The sequence below is a fragment of the Lissotriton vulgaris genome, chromosome 2_1 (assembly GCF_964263255.1).
Source record: "Lissotriton vulgaris chromosome 2_1, aLisVul1.2, whole genome shotgun sequence".
In the NCBI taxonomy this organism is placed as follows: domain Eukaryota; kingdom Metazoa; phylum Chordata; class Amphibia; order Caudata; family Salamandridae; genus Lissotriton; species Lissotriton vulgaris.
The window spans coordinates 2,017,194,644-2,017,218,438 of record NC_141687.1 but is presented as its reverse complement, the minus strand read 5'-3'; positions in this window follow the sequence as shown (position 1 = coordinate 2,017,218,438).

Here is a 23,795-nt window from a genome sequence, read left to right as displayed (position 1 = left end):
AACTAACAAGCTCTGTATGTTGTTCTCTAAAGCAGGATACGAGCCAACACCAACAGCAAAATGCATAAGATTAAAACAATACGCATTGTTACAACTACATAGAAGATAAAAGATCTCTGAGCGAATTCTGGGGGACCCCTCACCTTAGAACCTCAAAGTACTGGTTACATCATAAGCTCTGCAAAGTTCTGGTTCTTAGAAGGGAATCTTCCGCCTGTAATGAGAAAAATGGTGTGCCTTAGTATAATGCAAGCATTTCTTAGTCATGCCAAAGAGTATAGCATGTTATGGCAGAGCAATACGGACTGACTAGAACTCTATAACAAAGTGGCTTGTTTTTTGACCTTGTACGCAGCGCTCAGACAGTAGCAGTATGAGCTCATGTGGGCTCAAAGGCGTCTTACACAACAAGCTGCGAGGTAATGTGCGCAAAAGACACAAAGCTAAAATGGTTGCATGGCTCATGCTAGCTTAGGAAATAGTAGACTAGAATGACCCTAGGGACCATATAACACAACTAGTGTCTGACTCTACTCTGGTACCTGATTTGTACTAGTGTTATATATGTATGTATTAACTTTTTTTTCAATTTTGCTAGTGAAAAAAATAAATAGGGGGAGGTGTATATGGCATCTAAAAAATGTGTAATGTTTTTTCTAGGCGTACTACCGACCACCAGTGCCAGGGCCAGCGGCGATGGCGACGCGGCCATTTCAGAGGGAGCAGGAGATACAGCACCTGCAGGAGCTACAGCAAAAGTGGCTGGCGTTGGTAAGGTATATTCCTTACTTATTGACATTACACTCGCTTTTGAGGGTGTACACTGCAGTGTTGAGACTTAGTAAGTAAGAAGTTGTTGTGAACAACAGTTGAAGAAGACACCCTTTTTTTAGCATTAGCAATGGCATTAGCGGCGGGAGTTGATTAACCAATGGACTCTTCTATCTCTGACCTCATCTCAGCTGTGAAAGTTTTATGGCGAAGACTAAAAGTCTGATCAGATGAGATGACCTTGATGGTTGTGTTGAACAAAAAGTGAAAAAGGGTGGAAGGAGGAAGTACGGACGAGATGTAATATTATTTACGACTCGCAGAAAAGGATACTTGGGATGCATGCATAGGTGGCTGATAGGAATCAGATGCATGGGTGGTTGAAGGATGGGTGGAAGGTGAAAGAAAAGATGCCTGCCTGGGTGGGTGTAACTGTATGGGTGAATAACAAGAATCCTCAGTGGTGCTTGATGTCAAGTTCAAAGGCAAGTCAAGCGAGGAAGGAAGGATACATGGGTGGTGGTTTATAATAAAAGAATAAATGTTTGTTGTTGATGAAACAAACTAAGGTTTGTTGAGAGATTAAGAAGAATGATAAATGTTCACTTTGAATGGATGGATGCCTGAATGGTATTCATCAAGAATAGCATAGGTGGAGGAGACTGTCACTGGATGAAGAGTCTTAGGGGCCTAATACGATGGCGGGCGCACTGCATTGGGGCACGGGACTGACCACCCATGTCCCACCATACAAATTAGGATGCGTATCCTGGCCCTTTTACATTGCGGGTGGGTCTGCTGGCTGCAAACCTGCTCGCAATGTAAGAGGAGTGTGCACAGCATTGCCATGCACAACATGGCAGGCACCATGTTGTGCCTGCCACGTAGAGCATGGCAATGAGGGGAAGTACCATAGATACCCCCATGTGCACCACCATCCCCCTGACACCCTGAGGGCCCACAATGGACCCCCAACAAGGACCCCAGCCCAATTTCTGCATCATCATGATATGGATGGCGGTGTCTTGCAGACATCACCACCATATTGTGATCCTTTTCCGCCAGGTCGACGAGTCGACCGGCAGAAAAGAGGCCGGCAGTCTTTACATCCGCTGCGGACCCCTCAGCCATGCTAATATGGCGGGGATCAATCATATAGCCCCCGCTGGGCCAGAGGTGGCATTAGGATAGTGGGCGGGGGCGAGCCGCCCACTATCCTAATGGGCCCCTTAATTTGAAGAGAATGTAAAAGGAACCGCGCCAGAGTACTAAAGCAGAGGAGAATGTAAGTTGTATTTTCACTCAGAATACTCCCTTGACTTGCAGTAGTGCAGCATATATATTGTGTATGTATGTAGTTATCAAGCGCCTTCCTCCGACTCCGACTCCGACTCTGAGGAATTAATTTTCGACTGTGTCAGCCAGCCTGGCATGGGTGGCCTATCGGCAGGTTACACAATCAATCAAAACAAAGAACCTCATGTCTTCCCCCATATTTAAGCAATGAGCATTGGAACGGATATCATCTGCCTTTTTGTAGTAGTCAGGGCAGGCTGAAAGTGAAATTGAGCCGTTGCCCTTGATGTAACATACAGTATGACCAGTATCACCCGTAATAGAAAAATACTAGCTTCCCCACCTGCAGACAGGAGTAAATAAAACTAAAGTCAGCCTGCATCATGACTCGAGTATGTTTGTCTTAGGCGCAAATTGACTGAGCTGGCATGCCGGCTACAACAAGGTTACGTAATTTCGCTAAACAAGAGAAAAGAAGACTGGTGTACTGAGTACTCTAGTCCATAGTGTTAGTATAATACCTGAAACTCCCACAAATGTTAGAGGCTAAGGAAGTGGGAGGATAGGTACATACCACAAATGTTATGTCCTGTGCTTGCTAGTGCTACTGTGCCACTATGTGTTGAATTAATTTTGTGTTACTGTTGTGCTAAGAGTATTGGTTTCAATAATCTTTTTTTTCTTTCTTGATATAGCTCCTCCTTCCAAAGCAAAACCAACCGGGAAGGAGTTGGCAGCCATGGCCCTGTGCCAGAAGCTAGAGGGGTATGTAATGAGAACCGACGGCTGGTGGCTCTGGCGGAGGAGAAGGCGGCAGCAGCTGCAGCCTCCTCCAATGCCCCGGGCTCCAGCCAGGCCCCTACAGTAGTACAGAGCCGCCCGCCGCCCGCCGACGTTCAACATCAAGCACTGCTGCCTCCCATGGATGCAACTGCAGGGCATATGCCCGCCGCATGCTCCTCCGGAATGCACGTCTATTGGAGCAGGTAGGGAAGCTAAAGAGGAGGATCAAGGTCCTGGAGAAGGACAACATCAGAAGAGCGCACCGACAACATTAAGAGTTTAAGACCCTGTTGGATTGTCCCTTTTTTAATCCTTTTTTGGTGGGTGGGAATTGAGCGTTGGGGTTTAGGACATTTTGGACATTGGTTGGACTTTCTCATTTTGGGCATTGGTTGGGGGTTAGGGAGAGAGGTGGTTTTGGTGTTATTTTTGTTAGGGTATTAAATTATATTTATTTATTTATACTTAAACATAGCATATGTTGTTAATGTTTTGCTAGGGGGTTACTGTTTTACGTCAAATGGTTTCCTTGCTGCTGCAGGGCCACAGCCAGTGTTTGATTTAAATAATCTGCTGAATATGTAATACACAAACAGATAGATGCGGTACCCCTCACTGAGTGACTTGTCCTACTAGTACTGTCAGTCTCTTCTCCTAGTCCATAATTATACCTCCCCAAACTTCTTATCTTACCTGGGATTGATGTTTAAGTTAGGCATAATGATGGCTGCATGGCGATGATGGTTTTGTTTCCCAAGAGAATGGAGATACCATGGTTGTGGTGGTAGTAGTAGACACTGGCAGCAGCATTTGCAAAAAAAGAAAATGAGACAGTCAGTCGCCTGAGAGTCTGGGAGGAGTAGTAGAACAAAGTAAATAAAACATAATGGTGGCAGGGATAGCCTAGTACAACAAGTTACAAACTGTAGTTGTGTTGATTCACTCGACACAAGCGTAACCTTTAGTGCTGTGTGTATTAGGACGATAAATCCAATCGATGCTGGCAATTAATGCTGATGGATTAGGTTCCTTTGGTAAAAAAATGACCTCGCAAATATACTGTTCATGGGTGGGCAAGCAGAAGAAGATCCTCCCCCTGCCTTGAAATTGAATTAGTGTTGCTTTTGCCACATCCGCCTCAGCAATCGTGTGATCAATTATCGGTGTACATTTAATTTAGTCACACTTCAATAAATCACACAGCCCGGGGTAAGAGGGTTAGGGTTTGATGAATGGTTGGGAAGGGAGGTTTGGGGAAAGGTTTGACAAAGAAAGACAGTATGCATGGACAAACAACAAAACACAATCTTGGCAGACGACCATGTCCATAAATCTGTTAAGGGAGAAAAATGGAAAGGGGCGACCACTCGGTCCCCCCGAACGTATGGCGGAGTGCCTCGATCCCCCCGGGAAGCCATTTTTGGGCGGGAGGCGCGTCTCGGCTGGTATGCCCGAAGCGGCGTAGCCGGGGCGCGCTTTTTCCCGCCCTAGAGTGGGCTGGCCTAGACACTGACGTAGCCAGCCACGCCCTCGGGGCAGGCAGGGGCGGGTTTACGCCCGCCCTGAAGACGGATAAAAAGGGACGCAAGACCAGAAGACATCCTCTTGTTCTTGTGCTCTGAAGCTGCACCTCCTCGCTGCACGTGAGCTCGAGACAGAACGAAGAGCCAATTTTGAGCGTTTTGATCTTTCTTTTTGTCTTCCAGATACTTTGTCGGAAAGATGCCCAAGAAAGGCGCGAAGAGAATGACGACTGACCAAATGGTTCGGGTCCTCATGAAGGAGATGTCCGAACTAAAGAAGCGGGTGGCGGAGCGAGACGGGGAGGGGGGATCGGGGCGTCCACCGGCTGGAGCAGCTCCTGGAGGAAAAGCCAAGAGGCCTAGAAGGGGACCAGCCGGGGGAGACGTCCCGGTTCCCTGTACCCCGCTCGAGGCGCCAACCCCGGTACCGGTGGAGGGGAATCCGATTCCCGTCGTGGTCACCCCGACATCCACTGAGGATATGCCCCCCGAGCTGGCGGCACAGCTAGCAGCGTGGTTGGGCGACAGTAGCGAGGGTTTCAAGCATTCTTTGAGCGCCACGGCTGCCGAGGCACAGGCGCTGATGAAACAGTTGCGCGAGAAACGAGATGCAGCCAAGGTGCCCGCGCCGGCTGCAGTGATAGACAAGCCGCAAGTGGCGGAAGCAGCGTCCGGTGCAGGTAAGCGGCCATTGCCGATCGCGAGGGATGAGTCAGCCCCCTCTCGTAGAGAAAAATTGGGGCAACATGTTCCTTTGGCAATAAAGGAAAAGATTTGGGCGGGGGAGTATGTGAACATTTTCTCCTTGCTTGTCGATCATTATGAGGTGGAGCATGTTAAGGGTCAGAAGGATCTAATGCATCCGAGTGTTTGGCGCGCAAAAATGGCCGCCTTTAAAGTGAATGAGAATATTGGCAATTGGGGCAATGCATGGGGAATTTTTACGTCAATTTTGGGGGAACGTAGGCCTGAGTTGCTTCCTGAGTTTCCAATCTATCAGTCACGAATTATGGGGTACTCGACATCGCACCAAGGTAACCATTGGTTCTGTTATGATAACCTCTTCAGGAAGGCGAAGGAGCATAACAAAAGTTTAACCTGGGACTGTTATGATTCTTTGACATGGGATAAAATGAAAGAGTCAGGAATGTTGAAAATGCCGTTGGTGGGGAGCAATGTTGGCGAGTCTTCCCGCCAATATGCGGGGACGCCCTTTCGGTCAGGTACGGGTACCGACGATTACTCGAGACCTGCCGGCAATACAGGGAAAAGGGGTTTCTGCTTCAATTTCAACAAAGGTAAATGTACTAGGCCCCAGGGATCGTGTAAGTTCAAGCACGAATGTAGTGGTTGCGGGTCGCCCCATCCTGAGTCCTCGTGCAGAGCCAGAACGGGTGAGAATGGGGGTAGAGGAGGCGCCAAACAGGTCTAATGTAGTCCGAGGGGCGCCTTTACCAACCCCGATTGATACCTTGGCGATGATTCCCTGGCTCAGTGAATACCCAGATCGTACTTCTGCTGGGGTGCTGCGGAACGGTTTTTCATATGGTTTCCGCATCCCGGTAGGGGACTTTCAGGGTGTCGGGACGTGCAAAAATCAACTTTCCGTCTTGCAGCATACGACCGTAGTGCAGGATAAGATCCGGAAAGAGGTTATCCGAGGTCGGGTCGCCGGCCCGTTTAGTGTACCCCCGGTACAGAATTTTGTCTGTTCTCCTTTAGGTGTGGTCCCCAAGAAGGACCCAGGTGAGTTTCGATTGATTCATAATTTGTCAGCTCCACATGGTCTTTCTGTAAACGATGCAATTGATCCAGAGGTATGTTCGGTGCGGTACGCATCATTTGATGAAGCCGTAGCCATTTTGAATCGCCTGGGGCCCGGGACGCTGATGGCGAAATCAGATATCGAGTCAGCGTTCCGATTGCTCCCGGTACACCCAGACGACCAGCGTCTTCTGGGATTCATGTTTCAAGGTTCGTATTACATGGATAGGTGTATGCCGATGGGGTGCTCTATATCTTGTGCATATTTCGAGAAATTCAGTAGTTTTCTGCAATGGGTCTTCACGAAGAAAACGGGTTTCCGAAATGTAATGCATTACCTTGATGACTTTCTGTTCCTTGGGGCCGCCGGGGATCACGAATGCGGCCGGGCCTTGGCTGAATTTTGTGTGTTAATGGGTCAATTTGGCGTGCCATTGGCACCAGGTAAAACTGTGGGTCCCACGACTTGCCTCGAGTTTCTGGGGATCGAGTTGGACTCTAGTGAGGGTTGTTTTCGTTTACCAGCTGCCAAAGTGTCGAAATTCAGGGCAGCCCTGCAAGTATGTATAAATGCATCTAAAGTTACGCTGCATCAATTGCAGCAATTGGTGGGGAAGTTGAATTTTGCCCTGAGGGGGATCCCAATGGCCCGCCCATTTTCCCGTTCAATTGCCCAAGCGATGGTTGGCCTAAAGGAGGGTCATCATCGCACGAGACTATCGGCTGAGGTCCGCCAGGACATGCGTATTTGGTTAGCATTTTTGGCGGACTTCAATGGTCGAGTCGTCTGGAACAAACCAGCCGTGTTCTCTGGTGAGCTTGGTCTATGGACAGATTCAGCGGGAAGCATGGGCTTTGGCGCCATCTTCGGCACAAAATGGTCGGCACAAAGGTGGCCAACATGGTGGCATGAAGAGGGGCTGACGAGTAATATTGCTTTCCTTGAACTGTTTCCCATTTTGGTGGCCCTCAGAAACTGGCCCGAAGGGTTCAAAGATCATTCTGTCATATTTTGGTCTGACAATATGACCGTTGTAGAATGCATCAATAGTCAGGCAGCACGTTGTAAACTGATTTTAAGGCTGCTCAAAGAAATTGTCTTACTGTGTATGCAACTGAACGTGATATTCAGAGCAAAACATGTCCCAGGGGTGATGAATCAGGCGGCTGATGCACTGTCTCGTTTTCAAATGCAGGCTTTCTCGGGTTTCCTTCCCTCAGCGGACCCAGAGCCGGCACCCTTTCCCGAAGCTCTCTGGTCTCTCGGTGCCCCGAACTTCGTCACCTCGTGGGAGAGAGTCTAGCACCAAGGACGAGGAAGGCATATGAAGGGGCGTTTGGGGCCTATTTAGCCTTTTTGGGGACTGAGAGAGAGGGGCTTTGGGGCCATGAGGAATGGGTAGTACATTTTCTGATGTCCTTGCGTAGGGCTGGGAAGTCGGTGGCTACGGCGCAGAGGCATCGGGCTGCCATTTCCTTTGTTGCCAGGGCTCATAATATCCAGGACCCGACAGCGTCTTTCGTGGTACAGAAAGCGCTGCGTGAGTGGCAACGCCTTGAGGGTCGCAGAGTAGATGAGAGGCGCCCGATAGGTCTGGATAGGTTGTCCCAGTTGCTGGCCACACTCCCTGCCACATGCTCGTCTCAGTTCGAGACGTGTTTGTTCCGAGCTGCTTTTACGCTTGCATTTCACGGGGCGATGAGGATAAGTGAGCTGGTGGCAAGGAACAAACAGGATGTGGTGGGGGGTTTGTGCCAGGAACACGTTCAGATCAGGGGTGAGACGATGACTGTCTCCTTTGTCAGGTCCAAGACCGATCAAGATGGGATGGGTGACTGCATAATCATTCGCAGGATTCCCGGGTCCTCCATGTGTCCGGTAAAGTGTTTAGAAGATTACTTAGCGCGAAGGGTGGCATCATGGGGAGGGACATTGTTGAGACACGCGGACGCCACCCCACTGACGAAATTTCAGTTTCAGCGGGTGCTTGCGATGTCAATTGCCGCAGCGGGCTTGGACCCGGGCGAGTTTGGGACCCATTCCTTTCGGATAGGGGCTGCCACTGAAGCTACAGCCAGGGGTCTTAATGTTGAACAAGTAAAACGAGTGGGGCGTTGGTCCTCCAATTGTTATAAGAGATATGTGCGGTTGCACATGTTGTGAAGCTGTAATAATATACTCACGCTTCTTGTCTTTTGTTTGGTTTTCAGTTGCGCAAGCCTACGAGGCGGGGCGGACTATGCAGTCGACCCAACACCGGGCCAGCGGTCGGACATCACCGGCTGTGAGAAAAGAGGTGTGGGTCGTGGGCCACTCATACGTGAGGCGTGCCGCAGACGTATTCGAAGCAGGTGACATGATTCACGTAGCTGGGGAATACGGGTACAGGGTGTCCTTCTACGGAAGAGGCGGTCTCTGTATTGACCAGTTTCAAGCATTCTTTGAGGGTTTGTTAGGGCGGACGAGGTCACCGCCGTCTATAGTCATAGTACATTTAGGGGGCAATGATTTGGTCACCACCGGTAGACGACTTCTCCTAGAGGCAATGCTTTCCACTGTAAGTTGGTTGGCGAGGAAAGTTCCGGGGTGCATAATTGCGTGGTCTCATATGATCCCACGAAAAGTGTGGCGGGGGGCTATCTCGATTCCTGCTTTGAACCATTCTGTTAGAAAACTTAATAACAAAGTGAGTAGGTTGTTCCGTTCCAAGACATTGCATTCTATCTCGCATGGTTGTATCAATGATGACATTATGTATTTGGGGGATGGTGTGCATTTGTCTCGGGTGGGAAATGAGTTACTCATAGGAGACTTCTTAGCATGGTTAAAAACGTTGAAACATGACCTTTAGGTAGGAGTTTTGTGGGGGGTCCGGATAGCCGGTCAACTATCCGGCCTGTGGCGGTAAGGTCATGATCGGTGAGCACTAATTAGAAGATCCCTATGAGTGGGCGTCACCCAACACGGATGGGAGCGCTCGGGAGAGGTGGCCATTGGCCCCTCAATGGGGAGGCGGTCCCTTCTAAGGAAGGGTCGCCGGAAGTAAAGGAAAGGCGGTCAAGGCCCCTTCCTTTGTAGGAGGGGTTACAGCCCCCTCCTGGGGAATTTCCCGGGGCCAGTGACATCTGCGACGGCAGATGCGGTAAGTTGTGTGGGGTTGGGGGGAGGTCTACGATACCTTCTAGATACCTCACACGAGTCTTCGAACGACCTTTAACTGGCGTCGAGTTTTTAGGTGCCCCCGTCAAGTCAAGGGAAATTGGTAGTAGTTGCACTTGAGGTACGCCTCCGTGCTGTCGCCCCTCCCAAGTGGGAGGGGTAAGTCTGGTTAGGGATCTTGACACCGGTTATGACCTTGCCGTTGGCCCTTAAACGTTAGGATGTACAATTTCAATATTTCAAGAAAATGTTTTTGTAGGATGTTAGATCGGCTAGGAGAACCTCTGTATTAGAGAATCTGTTAAGGTTAGCCAAACATCGCAATGTGGTAATGAAATTGTACATAACATGAAACGTTTAATGTTTTTAATTTTGTTTTAATAAATACGGCCGGGAGGGTCACTCCCTCCCACTTCCAAAAACTTCAAGAACTGTTTCCGGTTTCCCTCCTTTTGGGGATTGTGTTGAGAGGGGGTGGCGGGTATCTCAGCCATAGGAAATGCATGAATGATGATGATAACTTGATGGTTAATGATAAGTAGTGCTCACTACTTACTACTAGACAATTAGACAGTATAGGGCAGCAGTATATTATGCAATTTGCCTTGCCTGTCTGTCCTCAGAGAGACCTGAATGACATACGCTTTCTGTTCTGTTGTACCACGCTTACTTTTAAAGATAGCAAAGAAAATTCAAGAATAGCTGTAGGGATGAATTTGAATTATAAGCCAAGAGCAAACATAATAATAACAACAACACACAGTAGTAATGATTGAAGACAAAAAATGGATAAAATTATTTAAAAGATTATGAAAGTTGATACTGTTATTGTATGTTATCCTGGTTAAAAAGGGGAGTTGCATCTCGGCATTCCTCTTGGTCCTTCTTTCCATGGATGCTCCGGCCATCAATCTTGGGTGACGCCACTGCCTGCCTGGCAGATGTAGATTCATTGGTAAGGTAAGTGTGAGTTGTTTATCCCAGTGTAGCACAGGGTAAGGGCCAGCCTATAATCGTAGATGAAAAAACCAAAGGAATATGGGAAAATCAAGTAGAAAAAAATGCATAAATAACGGTGGAGTGCAACAAGAACACTTTCAGAGGCGGCATGGATACATTATGTCTAGTCTAGTCTGTTTCCAGCATTAACCTACAACAAGAACAGGACAGAGCAGGCTCACAGCACCTGTGAACCATCCTCTATTTAGCGTACATTTTTTGACAGAGACAGACAAAGCACATATACAGTAGGAATATAGCATTTTACAAATTAAGTGATTAAATCAATGCACCGCAGTCAGTCATACCCCTACACTCGACTCCGCCACTACACTCGACTCCAACACTACACAGACATGTAGGTCTGCAGTGGTTGTTGTTGACTTGTTTACCTTTTATGCCACTCGTGAAAGGCCCTGACTCCGATCCCACTGAGTGACTGAGAAGATATTATGTCACTGTGGTCACCAACCATCCTCATGGTGTTGTCCAACTCAGTGTGCAGTGTACAGATTGAGTCACCTTTCCATATTCAAAATGCAATGGATCAGCCTGCAGTAGAAGTAGAAATTTGTTATTTAAAAACAAGAAGAAAAACAAACATTACCTTGAGTTACTTTTAGTGTGTAGATTAGATAATAGTACACAATGAATTAACTTCATGCACAACAAACAACAACAACACAAATCACTCAGTCAGCGTCGAATGCATAGCATCATTCATTACCGGTTACTTCTCATCCTCAGTTAATGGACAGTCTCTCTCAGCTCGGAAGGGAGGATAGCTATAGTAGTCATCATCATGTTTGTTCCACTTCTTTTGTAGGGATTCAACGAGGCAAGATTTTCTTTTTTCTTCTAATATGCTACATCCAATCATCATCTGACTTGGGCAATGGATTGAGGGCGATTCATGAGAATGAAGGAGCAGGACTCGGATGAGTGGACTGAAATGCAGATAGCTAACACTTAAATATGGCAATACAAAGACTAGAAGACGGGGTGATGTATTTATTGTGATTCAAAGTTTCGAACCAGAAAGACAGACACACAAATAAAAGTAAATAAGGGAGGAAGACAGAAAGTGCAAGCCTAGTTGTCAAGGAAGTATAGCTCGTCCTCAAACTCTGGGGGTTCAACCAGAAATAGGTAATCATCATCTAACAAACTACTTCCGTCACCTGAGCCACTGTACTAATCTTCCTACGTTGATTCATATATTGTATAATTCGGTGGAATAAAGTGCTGATTCATTTTGATCATGGTTAACCTCTCCACGTTTTTGGGCGAGAGGCTGGTCCTTTTCACTGTTACAATGGAACCAGCAGCACTGACAACCGGTTCAGAAGAGACACTTGCAAAGGGCAAGCCAGACAGTTTATCACCAGCCTCTTGAGCACTGGCCATTGGCCCCTTTTGCCATACCGATAATACAATGGGTTTTGATCAATGTAGACCTCTGTTGGGTCATTCAGATAGGCCTGGACCATCCGCTCAATGTTCAGGGGTGATACACTTTGTTTGGACTCTTTTGTCTTTGCATCACAACTGGACCTAGCAAGTCCTTGCTGTAAATACTAATCCTTTGCCGTTTTTACTAGGGCTGTTGATGATCCGGTTCTTGCTGTTGTCGATATTGTTGGTGACAGCTGTGAGCCAAACGCACTGCCATCAGACTCTGAAGTTGAACTTGACGCCGGGTGCCCTGCTGCAGTACTGTTGTGGGTTTGAGTAGCGGGCCTTTAATTACCAGCCGTTCATTTTTCAATTTAATGGCTGCCTCAGCTACCCAAGTTTTGTACCGGGCAACATCCACTTCTGAAAAAGGAAGTAATGTCTTATTGTTCAGTGCCGATTTGTTCCGTGGATCCAGAATTGTGGCACAAATGTATTGTTCTTGTGACAAAATCTTAGTTTCCACCCTTACATTTTCAATTAATTGAGAGGATCAGCCCTCCACCAACTCATATGCTTCTTTTTTCCCTCCACACCTATGTACGCTTCAGAGACCGCCTTCAGCTGTTACTCTAGCATGTGCAACAATGGGATATCTTGGCCCATAGTACTGTCCTCCTTGCTGAGTTCACATGTGAAGACCTTGAAAGGAAGAATCATCTCTGTCAGGCATTTAACCATTGGTCCATCTGAAGGGTCATGCCTTTCACAGTAGCATCCTTTCTTCGCATGACATATTCATTGATTGGTCTGTACTGCTCAAATAGATGGTCAAAAAAACAGTTGATGGACAGACTGCAGAACAATGTCATACATTCACCCCAGTACAGAGATCTGGGCCGAAATCCATTGTTGTTTTCCTCACAATGCCATTCCAGTTTGAACCCAGCCATATGCAAATTTGTCTTTACCCTGTGCCCCATGGGAACAGTCCAGCCCGAACTGCCAAGCCAGGTCCTCCCTGGACTGGAAACAAGAATCCTAGGACTGGTTTCGGGCTTTCAGCCTTCATCAGCCAGGATAGCTTGATTCCAGTGGCATGGTGAGCACAGGACCCACGTCTGTGCATACCCGTCCCACTCGGGGTGACAAATGCAAAAATAACAGTTGATGGACAGAATGCAGAACAATGTCATACATTCACCCACACACAGAGATCTGGGCCTAAATCCATTGTTTTTTTGCTCACCGTGCCATTCCAGTTTGAACCCAGCCATATGCAAATCAGTCTTGACCCTGTGCCCAGACTTTTACAAATTGCCCCCTACGACTCTGACCAAGGCTTGGGGAAATCCAGGGAAGTTCTAAACATGCATTAGCCCCGACACTACATCCCGTGGGGACCTGTGGTGAAAGATTGGGAACTATCTAATTGGTCCAATAGATTTAGCCCACTGATGTCCCTAGATGAAAATTATTGACTGATAAGACTCCCCTCAAAATTGGAGAAGGCAGTAAAAAGAGGAGTTGGGAATACGCACCTGCATGGATTGCGAGGAGTTGAGTGGAGGGCGTCGCATAAGGTGGCCCCAACAAATCTTTTCCCTATAGAAGAGGCTCATATGATAAGAGGTGGTAACGGGGATAAACTTGTGTGTATGTTGGAACGCGAGATTGGGCTTGTAGTTGGAATTACCAACGGTGAGGGGGAGCCAAGGTACGTCTCGTCCCCACTTGCACCACAGTGCTGAGGGGCTGATGTAACGCCCAGAGGGGTAAATGAGGGGCGGGGCATTGGAAACGTAAGTGTTCAGGGGCTAGTTTGCGACCAACCATCAGAAAGGGAGTTAAAGATAATATCGTGGAAAATTGCTGGCCTAGCAAGTAAATTTGACAACACTGAATGGCGGCAGTACATAAATAAATTCCAAATAATTAGTTTAAAAGAGACTTGGGTGGCGGATAACAGCCTTTTTCACATGACCGGGTATAAATGTTTTTTTGTGCCTGCTCAGAGATCGAGATCAGGAAGAGCAATGGGGGGACTGTCCGTATATGTGGACTTAAATCTGCAAGGAACATGGACTAGCCCATCCTGGATCTAAAAAAACCTCCAGGCACTGGGGTTCATGGGCAGTGGGACAAGGCTGATTCTGTTTAATATTTACAATGAAGGAGCCCTTGGAGTTAACAACCCGACACCCCAAGAATTAGATCATAGACTTACCCAGGAACTAGATAAAAGGAAAGGTGCTACTGAACCCATTGTTCTTGTTATGGGTGATTTTAACTGTCATCTATGCCCAATGTTATTCCCTCTGAATGCAGACTAGTCCCGTTGTCCTGCTTAGAAAGGCCCCCACTTTGAACACACCGCAGAGGGAATGGTCTTTAGTAGATTACTAAAAACACACGCCCTGGAACATACTAGTGACATGATTAGCCTGGAGAAGGAGGGAACTTTGGTCCCAACCTTCAAAGGGAGAGTGTGCTCGTCTCACATTGACTATATATTAGCGTCCAGGTTATCCAAAAACTGGATCAGGTCAGTGGGGATCGAGTGGAGTCCATTCAGGGACCACAATCCTCTGGCTCTAGAACTCATGTGCCTGGATCGACCCAAGAGAGGGTTAACAGCAGGGACCCCTGTTAGGGTAAGGGACCATGGAAGACGGTTGAGGTGGTCCAAAATTGATGGTGAGGCCTTTTATAAATCACTAATGGTATCTGGGAAAGAACCCATTGGTGTGTGCTTAGACCCTGTGGTCGAGGGCCCACAGGTAATTAAGGCATTTGGGTTAATAACCAATCTGATTAAAGGGCTTCTAAAGACAAGTTCCCCTAGGAATAACACTACTCACCCACGATGGTTTGACAGGGAATGCTCGCACGCCCTGAGGGAGTTAAAAACGAGTCTAAAAAATATACCAAGGGACAAGCAAAGAGTGGTGCAGTGCAGACAGGCATACAAGAAGGCAGTAAAAAAGAGGAAATTATCACTCCAAGCAGATGCCTGGGCAGATCTAAGGGAGGCTGCAGATAGGAGGGACATGGCAGAATTTTAGAGAATCATTAATAAACCATGCTTTCAAGATACCAATGCCCCTGAGATTACTGCAAACATCCTCCCAGAACATTGGATCACACATTTTGAGGGCCTGTATAATCACAGCCAGGAAATTGTACTGGAGGGGGGACGGGTATGCCTACAGGTCCAAGGAGTAGAATTTTCACTAAATGAAATTACTGTAGGTATTGAGGGTCTGACAAGAAATAAAGCCCCAGGACCCGATGGCACTCCCCCAGACCGGTACCTGAGTAATATAGATCTATGGGCCCCAATTCTCACCAGAGTTATAAACGCGGCCATTAGGTGTGGTTTACCCCGCTCTTGGTCCACAGCAATAATTGTCCCTATTTTCAAAAAGAGTGACAGGGATAATTCCAAGTGCTATCGGCCTATATCATTAATTGACGTCTACGCCAAAGTGCTGGGACAGGTTAATCTCAATCGCCTCATAGAGTGGACCGAAGAACATGGGACCATTTCGGACACCCAGTATGGTTTCAGAATAGGGAGGTCCACAAGCAATCAGTGCCTCAACCTATATTTGCTGGTTGCCAAATACACAAAAGCCAGCAATGAAGCGATTTATCTGGGTTTTATGGATTTGGCAGCCGCTTTTGACCATGTCAACAGGGAAAAACTTTGGGTCTTAATGGGTAACTTGGGAATTGATCCTGGCCTAATTAACATTCTTAGAGAACTCCATTGGGACACCAAAGCCAAGGTCCGTTATAACATGAAGGGGGAGAACACTGAACCCTTCACATGCACCAGTGGGGTGAGGCAGGGCTGTATTCTTGCCCCCTTTTTGTTCTCGCTCTATATCAACAACTTAGAGCAGTCCCTGGTGGCTTTGAAAACAGATTGCCCGAGAGTAGGAACGCGTCATATTCCGGTGCTTTTGTACGTGGATGAAACGGTCCTTTTGGCCCGTACGCAGAAGAGCCTACAGACTCTAATTGATGGACTCGCCAAATTCATGGATACATTAGATCTTTCAGTTAATTTGAGCCAGTCCTATGTAATGTTGGCTGGCACAAAACCATGTAAAACTTTCTCCTTTAGAATAGGGAACCACACTCTAGAAAAGGTACAGTCCTTTTCTTATCTTGGACTGTTATTTGACGGGTCACTCAAATTTGATTCTCTGGTGGAGGATCGATGCTGTAAACTGATAGCCGCATGGGGCCATTGCAGGTTACGGGCGTAGATTGGGTCATCGGTCCCCTGAACAAATCATGAATTTGTACAGTTCAATAAGCTGCTCCAAAGCTATATATGGCTCCGAAGTATGGGGTTTTGTTAATGTTGATCAATTGCAGCGGGAGGAAAACAAATATTTGCGTTCGATGTTGAAAATACCTCGGATTACCCCTGCTGTAATCGCTCACAGGGAACTAGGGATACCATATATTGAAGACCTAGTAAAGCTCAGACCAGTTCTGGCATGGATAAAAATCTGGGGAAACCCAGAGGCAGCATTAAGCAGACAAATTCTAAGAGACTGTCTGGATAGGGAAAAAGGTCTGGAAATAGCATGGCGGAAATACGTGAAAAGTATCTTTGAAGATCTAGACCAGAAGGACCTTTTCACAAACCACACAGCTATCTTACCTAGAGACAAACTTAAAATGAAAAGAGCGTTTCTGGATTGGAGAGCCACCCGGAGAGAAGCAGCTGAAGGGACCAAACGCTCAGTAATTGCATATGACCTTGTGAAGTCCAAGGAGGGCATAGAACCGTATCTCTGTGTTATGTACAATGCTCAGGAGAGGTTCCTAATGTCCATCTTTAGGCTTAATCTTTTACCTAATCTGCTAGCTGACCCACCAGGTTTTACATTATCAGTTGAGCAGAAGGGTGCCTGCGGCTGCGACAATAGATCACCACAGGACACCCTTCACTTTGTACTTTTCTGCCCCTTTTATGCTATACCTAGGCGTAGTTTCTTGGTGGGTATTTTAAAACAAGCCAAGCTGAGACATGCCAAAACGGCATTGCTCTTCTTGCAAAGAGCGAATGACCCCCGTACATTATTCTGTGTAATGAACTTTTTAAAGGTCTCTTTAAGATTAAGGAAAACAAGAGGGTTGGTTTGATTATGGACCATGTAAAACTTTTTTAACCTATTTGTATTATCATGAGTCGGGATCTATATAACATTTAATCAGGTTTTAATTTGTGTATATTTATGTGTTTTTAAGGTGTTCTTGTGTATATTTATGTGCTTTATGGTGTTTTTTAATCACCGAATAAAGATTCTTGATTGATTGATTGTTGTATGCTAACCTCCACCACGAGATTACCACTGGATGCGTATTAGTGTCCTGAAAGATTAAGTGCCCAAAAATGGTGAGTTAAAATTCTTTGGATCATCTTAAAAAATATTTATTAGAAAAAGGTGATTCAAGAAATCTAAATTTTTTAATTTGTAGTTATGGATCTAGTTACTGGATCCTCTGTACAATAAAAAGAGTAGGCCAACATGTTTCAGCCCCGCTATGCCCAGCTGGGTCTATGGGGGCTGGACTTTCTCTGGTTCCCCGAAGAAGTAAAGAATGGCATACGTTGAGGTACTATTGACCTCAGTTTATTGAGAGTGGAGTACAGAATCATCTCTAGGTGCTACACAAGTTGTATAGGTACAACTTCTTTTATTTTGGTCCTGAAGAAAGCCCCATAGACCTGGCTGGGCATAGTGGGGCTGAAACATGTCGGCCTAATCTGTTTATTGTATAGAGGGTCCAGTAACTAGATCAATTACTACACATTGAGAATTTTAGATTTCTTGAATCACCTTTTTCCAATAAATGTTTTTTAAGATGATTCAAAGAATTTTAACTCACCATTTTTTGAGCACTTAATCTTTCTGGACACTACTATGCATCCAGTGGTTACCTCCGGGTGGAGGTTAGCATACAACAACAAAAAACCCTATGAGGATGCACTAGTGCAACGTAAAACAGCAGAGAATCAAGATATACGGCCTTACCATCTACGTGCGTGTATGAGGGTTTTTTTACGAGGGTCAACCAGCACCATAAAAAACCCTGGCTACTTAGTTTCAAGTGGTCCATTTCCCCCCAATTCATGTTTGGATATATAGCTTGGAAGCTGAATTGATCTCAACTTCTACCTCCCCCCATTTATGATTGAAAACGAACTGGAGGGTGTGCCTGGAATTTGACTCTGTGCAGTTACAGTACCACTACCTTATATGGTGGTGGTTGAGCTGGATGTAGGTCCCTGCCAGGCCTTTGCAAATGCAAATATGGTTTGTGTTGGTGTTACTTGTGTTGGTGGTATCCGTGCTACATCTCGATTTTGGATAGTCTAATAATGTTGGTCTCCGTCTCCTCTGGGCCAGGAGTGATGTTTATGGTGACTGGCTCGTCATCATCATCCCCCTCTTCTACATCTACCTCCATAACTCTAAGGCTTTCTGGAACCTTCCTTTTCACTAGCCTTGTCTTGTGGCATACATCACTCTCAGACTGAGCTGATGGCTTCCAAGTGGCATCTTGGTCATCAGAAGTGGGGTTTGAAGAAGAAGTTGATGGACTAACCCTCCTTTTCCTTGTTGGGCATCTGGAAGACAATGGATCTTCTGAAACATTGGCTTTCTCCTCTTTGTCTGCAAAAAGCTTGATTTCCTGAACTGCCCCTACTTCAGGAGGAACAACTACTATTGTGGGCTGTTGTTGCGGCTGTTGTTGCGGCTGTTGTTGTGGCTGTTGTTCTGGCTGTTGTTGGAGTTGTTGTTGTGGCTGGTATTGCCCACTTATCTGCTGAGTTTCCGCCTGCCAGTGCGTTGGTTGGGTACTACTTTGCGATAATGACATTTCAACATCACTGCTCGTTAGTAGACTGGCTACCTCTGCCACATTCATGGGCTTGGGCCTAGGATGGTGGGGTGGGCTCGCTGATGCAGAGGTGCTGCTCCCAGCTTGATCCCCACCGGACACGGCTGCTGCAGGTGTAAAAACATTTTCCCCAAAAAACAAAATTGGCGGCACACCAGTCTTGGAAAGTGCCACTTCCTTCTTCTGTCCTTCTTCTCACTGGCAACTTTCTTGGTACTGGAGGACCTGGTACATTTCTTTTAGACCATCTTCTTCAGATGTCAGCAGTACACAGGTGCACAAGTTGCAGAGATGTCTGTGGTCACACGTGGACTTGACGTGGTGCGCAGCAGGACATCTGTCTGGCAGTACAACGGGTGATGATGACACCTCCTCCTCTGTTTTTTTGTGCACCTAAAAGCAAAGAAGCTAGGAGAAGAACATCAGTGAAATGTTGCATTTGTTGTTGTGGTTAAATTACTAGTAGTACAAATAAACAAATAAAATGTATAACTTAGTGTAGCCATTTGTGAGACTTTGTCAACAAGGGCTTTCATGGTATACTGTGTACACTCTCAGGACGGATAGGAAAGAAGAGGAACAACAACAAAAATACAAATGTGATGGAAGTGGACCCTGTTTGGCATTAAATTATTTGCTCATCACATCATTCAGGGAGCTGCAGCTGGCAAAGGGGGTGGATGGAAGCAGTAAGCCAGGAGGGAAACCATGCAGGCCTATATGGCAAAAGCAGCACACTTATAACTCCCACCAGAAATGGCCACCAGCCACATGAACACTCACAAATCACAAGCAACGAGCAGGAGGCCTGGAAAACATTGTACTGAAAACAGGCCTATAATAGCCAGGCAAAGGATGCATGCTAAACCACACTGCTTTGCCTGTAATGCCATAAAATGCTAAACGAAGATCCACAGGGCTAAACAAGGTCTGCAAGGTACACAGCACACCACACACAACAAAGGCATTTATTTAACACACACGTCTGAGCATACCCACCCCACTCGGGGTGACAAATCCCGTGATCTCCACACCACTGGAGTCAAGCTATGATGGATTTAGGCCCAGATCTCCGTACTGGGGTGAATGTATGACATTGTTCTGCAGTCTGTCCATCGACTGTTGTTTTTGCATTTGTCACCCCGAGTGGGATGGGTATGCTCAGACGTAAGTCCCGTGCTCTCCATACCACGGGAGTCAAGCTATCCTGGCTGATGACGGCTGATATCCAGAAACCGGTCCAAGGATTCCTGATTCCGGTCCAGGGAAGACATGGCTTGGCAGTTCGGGCCGGACTGTTCCCATGAGGCACAGGGTCAAGGCTGATTTGCATATGGCCATGTCTGAACTGGGGTGATGTGGAGTGCAAAAAAACGATGGATTTCGGCCCTGACCTCTGTACTGGGGTGAATGTATGACATTGTTCTGCATTATGTCCATCAACTGTTGTTTTTGCATTAAAGACTTGCGTGGCAAAGGCAATGCGTAGTGAAGGCATTGTGTAGTAAAGTTATGCATGGTAAAGGAATTTGTTGTAATGTCATATAACCACTTTTAAGACTCGGTTGGCAAGATGACTCTGATTTTTTTCTCCTTTCTTTTGAATTGAAATCTACTTCTATAAGCCTATCTGGCACAGAACGTCCAATTAAACTCACTCTGGTACTTAGAAGACGCAATTCTTCTGTAAAGAGTAGATTTCGGCCTTTAAAAGCCTTTTCTTACCATTTGGTCAAACTGCTCCTCAAATATGTTTTTCCTTGGAAAGGAATCGTAAAGCTGCTTTTTAGGTCTCGCCTGGCGATAGCAGCGCCCATGCGCTGCTCTCGCCATGCGAGTGCCTTTTGCGATCAATTTAGCCAAAGCTGAATGCACACGTGTACAGATGGACAAAGATGGCTGTTCTCGCCATTCACAAAGCTAAACCTGGGCGCGTATAGACAAAAAAATGCAAGCGCATGTGGACAGCCCAACACCATCTTTGTTTACTTTCATTAGCGTAGGGATGTGCACATGCTCGCGCATTTTTTTGTTCGTACGAGTGCATGGGGGCGTGCTATCGCTTTCCCTTCCACCCCCGTCGGAGTTTGGAATTGTTCCCAGATGGGCTGAAGGGCCCGGAGGCAGTGCTGAGGAATCCATTGTGGCGCATTCAGTGATTCTTTTAGGTCTTGAAGCCACCCGAGTTGACCTCAAACCACTCACGTTGGCGACGAGGCGCCTCAGATGGAAACAATGGCAGGTCAGACAAAGAGCGCTGGGGCCTACCGGATCACCTCTTCTCCACAGAGGCTTCAGACAGATCTCTGCTGAATGCACCTTCTGGTGTATTCCCACCTAGAGAGAGTGCTGGTGAGAGGGGGAGTTTTATCTGTCTTTTTGCCCATTTGTATCCATTCACTCTCTGATTCGCCTTCCTTCTCCCTATTACCCCATCAATATTTCCACCTACCTAAATCCTTTCCTCTCTCTGCATATATTTTTGTCACGTACTTTGCTCATTCCTTACTATGTCTAACATTTCCCCCCATCTTTCTCCTCCTATTTTTCTTGTTTTGTTTCCAGTGATTAGATCCGGACGAAAAGCCTGATGTGTCCTGGGGCTATTGTGGGCTCAAACCCGCCTTTCAGCAGATTAGCGCCCGAAGTTTGCAGAACACATCGGCTACTTTTCTTTGCAGCCCCGAGCCCTGCAGCTATGCAGGCACACCACGCTAATCTCATTAAAGACAGAAGGTTTGAGCCTCAAAGCATATTCATAATGGGATAAGACAAGGAGGCGGGGCAGGCTCAAGTGCCCCCTTCTGCTCTATTGCCTTTCAAGCCACACAATCGAGAGCGGAGGGTTTGATTTGCTATGTATTTAATTGTTGCTTTCAAATTTTTACATAGCTCACCCCATAAGATGTGAGAGTTCTTGTCGCTTTTTAAACATCAGTTGCTATTTTAATCTAACTCAGTGGTACCAATTTTCACAGTATCCGTAAATAAGCTTTTTGACCTGCAGGCTTATGGATAGCTGCAGAGGGTGCATTAACCACCCGAACTATCTCAGCTGCAGATATAGCACCAAGCATGTTATATCTCGGTCGCTTTAGCTCACAATGAACAGCGAAGAGCATCATGTCCGTTTTCACATAATAGAAATAAAGGAATCCGTCCCGATAGTGAGGGTGCTATGCTGGGGTAGTTTAGAGTAGGCTTTGATGACGAGATCTCTGTATACAGGCCACAAGTTTGCGAGCGCGTACCGAGCCTTTCTGCTTCTGACTTTGATAACAAGTCTCTGTAGAGCTTAAATCCCAGAGGCACCCACAGGTGCTTTCTGGGACACCGCAGTTTTGTAGGTTGGGTGGTGAGAGCAGTAAAGATGTTAGTGATGCAAGGTGATGGGGTGGTCACTTTAGTGGTGGGTGAAGTGATGTAGCAGGTGATTGTGATTGTGCTTGTGTGCTTGGGAGCACGCAGTGGCAGCGGCGGCGCTGGTGTGGATAGTGGGTGTGACATTGTGGGGGAAATTATGATAGTGGTGAAGGAGATGACTTGCTGGGAGGATGAATGTGGTAATGGGCTGGTTCTGATGGCTGGGTTCAGGTGGTGATGGTGGAGTGGGGTGCGGGTATTGTGAGTGTGGTGATGGTGGCTGGGTTCTGGTGGTGATGTGGAGTGGTTGGTAGCAGGGGTGGGGTGGAGTGGTGATGGTGGAGTGAGTCGGCAGTGGGTGTAGTAGCAAGGGTGGTGATGGAGTGTGTTAGTACTGTGAGTCTGGGGATGGTGACTGGGGTAGGGTGGTGGTGGAGTGGGTTGGTAGTAGTTTGGGGGTGGTGATGGTGTCTGGGGTGGTGGGGTCAGGTGTTTATGGGACAGATTATTTCAGCTTCCTCTGTAGCCCTTCTCACCCCACCCCTCCCAGTCCTCCACCCTAGCACCCTCGAGATCTCCGCTAAGGTTTCCCACACGGAAGCTGGTGACCCCGCCCAGCCTCTTGCAGTCGCTGGGAGGGAAGGTTAGGTATGCGGGAAGAGGTGTGAGGCTGTGGGGAAAAAGCCATAATTGAATGCTCTGAGAACGTGCATGTGTGAGAAAGTGAGGCCTGCCCACTGTGACTGCAGCCTGCTGTTCGGAGGCAGGCAGGGAGGCGCACGGGGAGGAAGAGAGATAACGGAAGAACAAATACATGATTGGAGAAAAGGAGGGAGGAGAGCACGATGAAGAAAACAAGAGACATTACCAGAGAAGTGCAAGCATTGGCATAGCCACTAGGTCTCGCCTTCGGAACCTTCTAAGTGTTTAGCAATGCAACAGTTGATGTTGTTGCACGAAGGATATTGTGCTGCATAAATACACACTTATAAGGTCCCAAAGGCGAGACCTATTGGCTATGCCAATGCTTGTTTCAGAAGTATCTGCTTTCCAATCTGTGACCACATATGCTGCTGGGTCAAAATTTAAGCACATATGGGTGCCTTGATAGTATCACATTAGATATCTGATAAAAATCTTGCCTATTGCTGCATATGGAACAGATATTCCTCCTATTTTTTTGTAAATTTGGTTTTGTTGGCCTTAGGACTCTGCATACATTTTTGTCAGGGATCACCATGCAGGCACACATTTCCTACCACCCAGCGTTCTCCACGGTCTACCGAGTATAATGATACCTCACTTGTGTGGGTGGGCCAAGGGCCTGCGACTGGGAAGGGCCAAAAACGTAGGGATTGAGGAGATAGTACAGCAAACTCTAAATTTATATTTATTTATATAAATTTTTGGGAGATTCTGTTTTGGACACCCACACAAGTGAGGTATCATTTTTATCGAGAGACCAAGGGGAACGCTGGATGGTAGGTAGGACATTTGTGCTGGTGCGGGGATCTCACACAGAAATGTAAGGAAAATATGATTTTTTTTAGCTAAACTTGAGGTTTGAAGGGGGTTCTGGGTAGGGAACCGTTGATGGATCCAGGCAAGCCACACCTCCCTGAACTCCACCAGGCATCTGCTTTTCAGAAATGTGTGGGTTTGGTAGATTTCCCTAGATGGTTACTGAATTTGGGACCAAAAACTAAGGTGCCCTATTTTGTGCCATAAAAACCTTGCTCTTCCTGAACTCATTTTACAGTCACTGTGCTCATCATCCAGCAACGATTGCGTCCTGGATCTTTAAGCGCTGG